Source organism: Heterodontus francisci, chromosome 25 (genome assembly GCF_036365525.1).
Source record: "Heterodontus francisci isolate sHetFra1 chromosome 25, sHetFra1.hap1, whole genome shotgun sequence".
Classification (NCBI taxonomy): domain Eukaryota; kingdom Metazoa; phylum Chordata; class Chondrichthyes; order Heterodontiformes; family Heterodontidae; genus Heterodontus; species Heterodontus francisci.
The window spans coordinates 62893096-62903057 of NC_090395.1; the positions used below are offsets into that span (position 1 = coordinate 62893096).

Sequence of the window (9962 nt, forward strand, 5' to 3'; positions counted from 1 at the left end):
ATCGGGCAGTGCATTCCAAATCATTGCGTAAAAAGCATTTTCCTCCTGTCACCTCTATAAAAGGCCTTTTGCAAGTTCATATATTTAGCATCAACTGCACTGCCATCATCCACCCTCTCTTACTTCATCAAAAAACTTAATCAGCTTAGTCAAACATGCTCCTAACAAATAAAAACAGAAAATGCTGGAAATACTTAGCAGCTCTGACAGCATCTGCAGAGAGAGAAACAGAGTTAACGTTTCAGATTGATGACAATAACTCTATTTCTCTCTCCACAGATGCTGCCAGACCTGCTGAGCATTTCCAGCATTTTCTGTTTTTATTTCAGATTTCTAGCATCTGCAGTATCTTGCTTTTGTATTACACTCTTAACAAATCCATGCTGCCTCTCCCTTATTGGTCTATGCTTGTCCAAGTGATTGTTTATTTCCTCCCAGATTATTATTTCTAAAATCTCCCCAACACCAACATTAAGCAGATTTGCCTATAACTGCCAGGTTTGTCTTTAGAGTCGTAGAGTCATTTACGACATAGAAGGAGGCCATTTGGCCCATCAAGTCCATGCCAGCTCTCCGTGGAGCAATCCAATCATTTCCACTCCCCCGCTCGATCCCCGTAGCCCTGCAACTTTATTTCCTTCAAGTGGCCATCCAATTTCCTTTAGAAATCATCGATTGTCTCTGCCTCCACCACCCTCGTGGGCAGCGAGTTCCAGGTCATTACCACTCGCTGCGTAAAAAAGTTTTTCCTCACATTCCCCCTGCATCTCTTGCCCAAAACCTTCAATCTGTGTCCCTTAGTCCTTGTACCATCCATTAATGGGGACAGTTTTTCTTTGTCTAACTTATCTAAGCCTGTTATAATCTTGTACATCTCTGTCAAATCCCATCAATCTCATTTGCTCAAGGAAGAACAACTCCAGTTTTTCCAACCTAACCTTGTAACTAAAATCCCCCATCCCTGGAACCATTCCGGTAAACCTCCTCTGCACTTTCCCAAGGACCCTCACATTCTTCCTAAAGTGTGGGGGCCAGAACTGGGTGCAATACTCTAGTTGGGGCCTAACCAGAGTTTTATAAAGATTCACCATAACTTCTCTACTTTTGTACTCCACGTCTCTATTTATGAAGCCCAAAATCCCAAATGCTTTGCTCACCACTCTCTCAATATGTCCTGCCGTCTTCAAAGATCGGTGCATGTGTGCCCCCAAGTCCCTCTGTTCCTGCACACTGTTTAGAACTGCGCCATTAAGTCTATATTGCCTCACCCTATCCCTGCTGCTAAAATGCATCACTTGACACTTGTCTGTATTAAATCCATCTGCCACTTGTCTTCCCATTCTGCTAGCCAATCTATGTCCTGTTGCAGGTAGTTCATATCATCAAAAAATTCAGTTAGATTAGTGAAGCATAATCTGCCTTTTACAAATCCATGCTGGCGATCCTTAATTAACTCAAACCTCTCCAAGTGCTTGTTGATTTTTTTTTCCCTAATTATTGTTTCTAAAACCTTACCCACCACTGATGTTGACTAACTGGTTTGGAGTTGCTGGGACTATCCTTAGACCCTTTCTTGAATAAGGGTGTCACATTTGCCCCTCTCCAATCCTCTGGCACCTCCCCTATATATAGGGAAGATTGGAAGATTATGATAAGCCCTTCTGCTATCCTCCACCCCCACTTCTTTTAGCAACCTGAGATGCCCAAGCCATCTGGACCAGGTGACTTATCTACCCTAAGCATAGCCAGTCTTACCAGTCCCTCCTCCCTCTCAATTTTTACCCTATCCATTGCCTCTACTCTCTCCACTTCTACTGATATTTTGTCAGATTCCTCTTCCTTAGTAAACACCAATACAAAGTATTCATTAAGTATTCTAGCCTTGCCCTGTGTCTCAAAGCATATAATACCCTTTTTGTTCCTTATATGCCCCACTCCACCTCTTGCTACCCACTTACTATTTACATGTCGGTAGAAGATTTTTGGGTTCCCTTTTATGTTGACTGCCATTCTATTCTCATATTCTCTCTTTGGCAGTCTTATTTTCCTCTTCACCTCCCCTCTCAACTTATTGTTCTTGGCCTGGTTCTCATTTGAAGAATTCACCTGGCATGCATCATACACCCTCTTTTTTGTTTCATCATAATCTCTATCTCCCTCATCATCCAAGGTTTTTGGTTCCTCTACCTTTTGCCCTTGTTGGAATGCACCTGCCTTACCTGAAGCATCTTTTCCTTAACGATAACCCATTGTTCCTTTACAGTAGCATAGTGATAATGTAATCCAGAAGCCAGTGCTAATACCCTGGAGTGAAGAGTTCAAATCCCATCACGGCAACTGGGACAATTTAAGTTCAATTAATAAATTTAGAATAAAATGCTAGTCTTATAAATAATGATCATGAAATACCAGATTGTTGTTCACTAATGTTCTTCAGGGGAGTAAATCTGCTGTCCTTACTCGCTCTGTCCTATGTGCAACTCCAGACCGATAGCAATGTAGTTGACCCTTAAGCACCCACTGAAATGACGAGTAAGCCACTCAGATCAAGAGCAATTTGATGAGTGATAAATGCTGTCCTTGCCAGCAACACTCACATCCCTTCTCCCCTTTTTTCAACATGGGTGTAACATTTCTTATTCTTCAGTCCTCTGACACCACCCTCGTATTAAAGGAGGATTGGAAAATTGTTCTTAGCACCTTTACAATTTCTACCCTTACTTCCCTCAGCAACCTCGGATGCATCCCATCGGACTGGGTGATTTATCCACTTTAAGCACTGCCAGCCTTTCTAGTTCTGTTATGAACACTGGACTCAGTAGCATGATTTTGTTTTAAAAACTGTGATTTTTAATGTAGTTTAAGATGGAGTCATAGAAGTCAGGTGACCTCACATCAACTCTGCTTAATGACAAGACAGGAATCCTAGTTACCAGGGCAACAAAGAACCCAAATCTACAATCTTTTGGAAAAGCAAAGACTGCAGGGGTATAACACCTGAAGAACAATGGGTTTCACCCTCCCAGACTTTCAGATCGTAAACAAGGAGTCAGTGACTCTGAGAATGTACATGCAAATTGTCATTGCTAACATCTAGAAACAATGGAAAGCCCAACGGCTCTGCTGTAGCCAAACTTGTGGAGTTTGCATATTGGAAAAGACAAATGGCTGTTGACTTTTGATTCCAGATAAATTCAACAGGTTTTCAAAAGGCAAGGAGGCTGTAAGGAAGACTGGGAGAAGACCAGCGGTGGCAGCCTCAGAGAGGAGAGAGAGAGAGAATATCTGCTCTCAGAAGTCCAATACAGCGAAAGGCTGAGAAGACTTGAACCTGTTTTGAAAGTTGAGGTTTGCGGAGAAGCAAAAGCCCAACAGGATCACCGGAAATCATCTTTTTCACGAATGTCTGGGTCAGAGGTGCTTGGAAAAAGTGAGCAAAGAGGATATTGACTTTGAAAAAGGTCTGGGAGATCCAACCATTGCAATTGGGAGGAGTTTGGGACTTTTAGCTGCAAAGATTTCACCATCAAGGAGTACTGTGTAACATATAAGTATAGTGTGACATTTTCACATGTTTTAATAAGTGAAGAACATATCTTTCTCTGTAATTTGGGGTATCAGCTACTTACAAAGTGCTCTTTTGTTCAAGGGGATATTTTACATTTAGTTATTGTAATAAAAGTCTTAAAATGTGAACTCTTGTTGCGTGTTTTTTTAAATTGGTCTGGGGAATTCACATCTTGTGTTTTAACGTTAACAGTCTCAACGAGGTTGTAACAAGTACCTCCTCTTTATCTACTTTTTTCTCATCCAGTATCCCCATAACCTCATTTACTGGAGCTTCAGCAAAGTCCTCTTCTATGTTAAACACCAATGCAAAGTATACATTTAGTACCTCAACCATGCCTTCTACCTCCAACAATAGATCTTCAGTTTGGTCCCTAATCGACCCATCACTCCTCTGACAAAACTTTTGCTGCTAGTATGCCTACAGAGGACTATTGAATTCCCTTTTATGTTAGCCACCTATCTATTCTCATGCTGTCCCCTTGCCCCTCTTATTTCCTTTTTCACTTCTCCTCTGTACTTTTTATATTCAGCCTGACACTCCCTTGTATAATCAAGCTGACATCTGTCATTCACCCCCTTTATCGGTTTCATCCTACTCTTTACTGATTTGAGCTCTGTCTTTAGTTGCGCTCTCTTTCCACCTTGTGGGAACGTACCTAGATTGTACCCAAATCATCTCCTCTTTAAAGGCCACCATTGCTCCATTACATTTCTGCCTACCAATCTTTGCCTCCAATTTAGCCGGGCCAGATCCCTCCTCAATTCACTGAAATTAGTCCTCCTCCAGTTAAGTATTTTTATGCTAGATTTCTCCTTGCCTTTCTCCATAACTAATCTAAACCATATGATACTAGGATCACTATTCCTAAGATGCTCCCCCACAGTGGCATTCACCACTTGGCCCATTTCATTCCCTCAGACTAAATCCGGGAATGCCTCCATCCTCATTGGCCAGGAAACATACTAATCAACAAAGTTCTCCTGAACACACTTCAGCAATTCCTCCCTCTCTGCCCTTAACACAATCACTGCTCCTTTCAATTTGGGGTAGTTAAAGTCTCCCATTATCACTATTCTATAGTTCTTGCACCTCTCAGTAATTTCCTTGCAAATCGACTCCTCCATCTCTTTCCCACTATTTGGTGGCCAATAAAAAAAACGCCAAGTATTATTTCTTAACTCCAACCAAATCGATTCTGTCTTTGGTCCTTCAAGGACCTTCTCACTTTCTAGGACTGTAATATTTTCCTTAATTAATACTGCTAGCCCTCTTCCCTTTTCCCCTTCCCTATCTTTCCTGAATACCTTGTACCCGGGAAAATTAGGCATCATCCTCCACTTTATTGAGTCAGATCTCAACTATCACCACTGCATCATACTCCCATGTGGCTATTTGCACCTGTACCTCACCAACCTTATTAACCACACTCCATGCATTTACACACATGCACTCCAAACATTACATAGATGTCATGCCAACTTGCTTTGTTGAATGACAAATTTCTGTAATCCACTGACTGGAGATCTGAGTTAATGGTTTTTTGAAGAAATTTTTTAAAAGAACAGTTAAAAAAATGACTTTGCTGGCAGCTTAGGATGGCCATCTAATTTTCAGCACTATCCTGTTGCAATTAGATGATCAGCCATGATCTTTTTTGAATGGCAGAGCAGGCCCAAACAGCCGAATGGTCTACTTCTGCTCCTATTTTCTATGTTTCTATCCGAGATTGCAAGGTCTGTGAGGTGGAGATGAAATGGTTGCTTAATCACAGCAAGAGCCAAGACCCAGGCAGTTTAAGGGAATACCTGTAGCAGAACTGTCCGTCTGTCCCCCAACTATCAGAATTGCCAATTACTACTGTGTTCCCGCACTTTGCTGTACCTTGCTGTGCAATGCTTTGCCTCAGGGTTCCAGGCTCAGGCCTGCACTCCTTCAAGGTGTCGTCACCCTCACCGGTATTCAATGCTGAATATGAGAGTGCCACGCTTCTGGAGGATTCCTGCACTACCCGCCACTTCCTACTCTTTTGAGTGGCCACCCGCTTGCTTTTCTGAACTCTTGCTGTGGGGTGACCACCTCTTAGAACTTGTGATCCAGGGAATATTCAGCCATCCACATGCCCTGCAATGAATCTAGCGGCCCTCAAGCTCAGAAAACCTCAGCATGAGCATCCTGAATTTCTCACGTGGCACAGAAATTGCAGGCTACAGGTCGCAGCTGCCCCTCCATTCTAATTAGAAACTTAAAACAAGTCAAGAAACCTTCTTAGATGTAAAGTGATTCATATAATTGCTGTTAACTAGGTGTGAACAATTTTAATATATAAATTACAGAGCTATTCTTCTATTCACTCCTCAAAGCGAACTAACCATATTATTTACTCAAGCTTAACAAGAACTACTGAGATCACTAAACGCAAAGAACCTAAATATTAGTTAACTAGATACTTATCTTAGATTCCTCGGGTTCTGTGGCTTTATTCCTTTTGAGTTGGGCATTAGAAGCCTTTGTCCTCTCCACTGAATTCATGCTGGCACCCAATTCTCAGCCCCCACTCCAATTACAATTCACCTGGCTCTGTCTCCAAGCTCTGTGCTTCTTCAAACAAGTACCTTTTGAGAGCCACACAAGCTATAACCAATATGATTCACTGTTTTGGTATTGTGTATTGTTGACTTAATATTTTTCATGTATCAACTGTTGAGTCGGAATCTATCGTGGTCTGTTAGAGTGTATATTCAATCTGCTTCTTGAAGAGAAAATAATCAGGTGGTGGCACATGATACATTTCTGAGGCTGGTGTACAGTGTACTAATTCCCTATTACAATCCCTGAGTCTCACTCTTGTTTACCTAAATATTGAACAGGGTAAGACACCCTGGATCTTTGGAGATGTGTTCCATATATGGAGTGGCCAATGATGGAAAATCTGTGAAAATGTCTAACACAAAAACCCAAAAATGTGACAATGTTATTAGAGTTTGAGAGATGTTGCTCGTGAAGAACGGCACTATAGTGTTTGCCTACATTAAAACAGTTATTAGCCCTAAAAGTAGTCATCAGACTAGTCAAGCAACAACCTGACATTTTCATATACAGAGTCAACCAATGTCCCAGACTTCTCCATTATCACCGACAGGACAAATCCATTAGAGGTGACAGCACAGTGATACAGTCAGGAGAGAGTGGCTCCGGGAGTCCTCAACATTGACTTTGGGCCTCTTGAAGTCTCATGGCATCAGATCAAACACGAACAAGGAAACCTCTTTATGATTATCACTGATCACCCTCCCTCAGTTGATGAATCAGTTCTCCTCCATGTTGAACAACACTTGGGTACACTGAGGGTACACTTACACTGTATACTTACACTGAGGGTAGCAAGTGCACAAAATGTACTCGAGGTAGAAGACTTCAATGTCTATCACCAAGTCTGGCTCAGAAGGGCCACTACTGCACAAGCTGGCCAAGTCCTGAAGGACATAGCACCAGACTTGGCTTGCAGCAGGTGGTGAGAGAACCAACATAGGGGAAAAACTTACGTGAACTTGTCCTTTACCTTGCAGTCTACCTGTTGCTGATGCATCTGTGCATGGTAGTATTGGTAAGAGTGACCACCACACAGTCCTTTTGGAGACAGATTCCAATATTCATACTAAGGACACACTCTATCGTGTTGTGTGGCACTACCGCCGTGCCAAGTGGTATGGATTCAGAACAGATCTAACAGCTCAAAACTGAACATCCATGAGGTGCTGTGGGCCATCAGCAGCAGCAGAATTGTATTCTACCACAATCTGTAACCTCATGGCCCAGCATATCCCTCAATCTACCATTACCATCAAGCCAGGGGATTCTGTAGTGAGTGACTCACATTCTGAATCCTCAAAGCCTTCCCACCATCTACAAGTCAAGAGTGTGATGGAATATTCTCCACTTGCAACTTGCTTTAACAACACTCAAGAAGCTAAAGCAGCCCACTTGATCAACACCTCATCCACCACCTTAAACATTAACTCCCTCCATCACTAATGTAGCGTGGCTGCAGTGTGTACCAGCTTCAAGATGCACTGCAGCAACTCGCCAAGATTTGTTGAACAGCACAACCCAAACTAATGGCCTCTACTGCTTAGACGGGTACACCACCACCTCCAAGTTCCCCACCAAGTCGGAAATATATTACAGTTCTTTAATTGTCGCTGGGTCAAAATCCTGGAACTCCCTACCTAACAGCACTGTGGGAGCACCTTCAGCAAACAGGTTGGAATGGTTCAAGAAGGCAGCTGACTACCGTCACCCTCTCAAAGGCAATTAGGGATGGGGAATAAATGCTGGCCTTGCCAATGACGCTTACATCCAGTGAATGAATAAATGCAAAAATTAATTCACTGTATGAAGCAGTTTCAGACATTTTGATGGTGTGATAAGGTGCTAAACACTATTTTTCTTTCAACATAAGCAATGATGTTGGAGGCCAATACAACTAAAAATGTAACTGCTGGTCTTGAGGGGCTGAATAGCCTATTGCTATTCCTATGTTCCCAGCTATTGAACTGCTGTAAGTACTATGCTTCCAGTAACCTTGTTCAACATCCTTAAAAAATCTCATCTACATTTCACCATTCATATTTCCAAAAATCTTGGGATCTTTGTTTAAATCAGTTTCGATGTGCATTGCTTATAACCTCTACATTTTACTGCAAATGGAACTTTCGAGAGTAAATAACTTTAAAGAGGAAAGAAATTTAAACAAAATAACTGGTGGTCAGTCATTCCCAGTCGATCAGTTCTTGAAAATTTCTGGGAGTATTTGTAAATCAAGTACCTTAGGCCAACTTAAGACAGTTCGCAAAATTCTTGGGGGTACATTCTAAGTAGGACAAAGAAACAATTCAACTTCTTTCAGTCTTTGACTCTAAAGGAGCCAATTAGCCTCCAATCAAGGTCATTGATCCTAGAGAGAGTTTTTGATCTTCCAGGAGGCTCATGTCACCTCTCAATTGGCATGAGTTCCACTGAGAACTTCCAAGGCTGTAAAAGAAAGAATTCCCGAGGAAGGCCCCAAACTCACTCTGACATGTCCCCTTGATTCCTCTCCATGACCTCCTAACAGAATTGAAAAGACCGGCGCAAACAAGACAGAATTCGACATGACCAAGTTCTGCCCCAGATTCCACATACCCTCCTCGATCAGAAATCAGGCTTTCCAGCTTCTCCAGCCCCAACAATTTTGGGGCCTCAGGCTTTTGCAGGTTGCAGAACATACGCCAGATGGCTAACAAAATTTTTTGTTCAATAAACAGCATTTAGTTAAACTGATTATGCAGCCATCATGATGTACAACAGCTTAAAACAACGTTTTTGGCAGCAGTCATAATCCAACACGAAAATAAACCCTCTGTATTTTGGTTTCTCGTTTGCAACGATCAGTGCAACAGTTAGTTGAAGTCACTACCTCAACCGTTACCCAAGCAGAGGCAGAAATCCACTTTAGAACTTACTTCCAGATAAAGTCGCCTCAGGTTTCTCCCAAAAAAGAAAAGTTATATTTCAATCCTCCCTTGTTTCACTTGTCTACTTAAAATAAGAACACTTTGCTAGAGTGTCCTTTGCTAGCAGAATTCACACAGGCACTAGTCTGCTTGAAACTCAGATAACCTTAATTTCATAATGCTCCTTTCTAATCGTTAGTCTGATGCACCCACCGTGCAAGTCTCTTCAGTTCACTTTATAATACGTACTGATATCACATATGGTGCCGACAGTGTGCATTAGTAGCTCTGTACAGAATAGAGAGATTGATTAAGTCAAATACAGATGGCACACTGACTCATGCAGTAAGTTGAGGTTGTAGGTGGGGGCAAACTGCTTCTTCACATGAGGATACCTTGGTTCACCCCCCAACCACAAGGGTAGTGAAGAGATCACATTTGCTGTCATGCAAGTGATGAGTCATTGAGCTGGAAAGTCCAAAGCTCTCTCAATACTGACAGTTTCTCTGTGTCACTTGACCAATATTATTTTGTCCGAAAACTGAAGATCATTATTTAGTAAATCTATTATTAAAAAGAGACTACGTTGATCTAGGAACTCAATTTTCCCTTCCTGTCCATATATCCATAACTTTTGCGATCGAGGAGAAAAATACTCTATATTAACTCTGTTCAGCATTCAAAAAAAACTATTTAAAGATACTCTTTGTCATTTTTACTTGTGATATCTTCCCAATAGCAAGTGTACAGCCACTTCGAAATCCCTATTATTGTTTCTGCCTGTTTCCTTGCCACCTTAATACTTGCTCCACCTCCAACCTTCCTTCTTTCAGATGGAACAACAGATGAACGATCAAGGACTTGAACACCTTAGATGAAATGCCACTTGTAAAAGAAAG

The 9962-nt window shown here is 41.8% G+C and overlaps 1 long non-coding RNA gene across 1 annotated transcript in view; it reads left to right on the plus strand.

Annotated features, from left to right (window-relative positions):
- Positions 1-9962, plus strand: part of LOC137383926 (uncharacterized) — a 402194-nt gene extending 392232 nt beyond the window's left edge. Inside the window, exon 4 of the long non-coding RNA XR_010977498.1 lies at positions 9897-9962. This is a non-coding gene — a long non-coding RNA (uncharacterized lncRNA). The remainder of the gene's footprint in view (positions 1-9896) is intronic.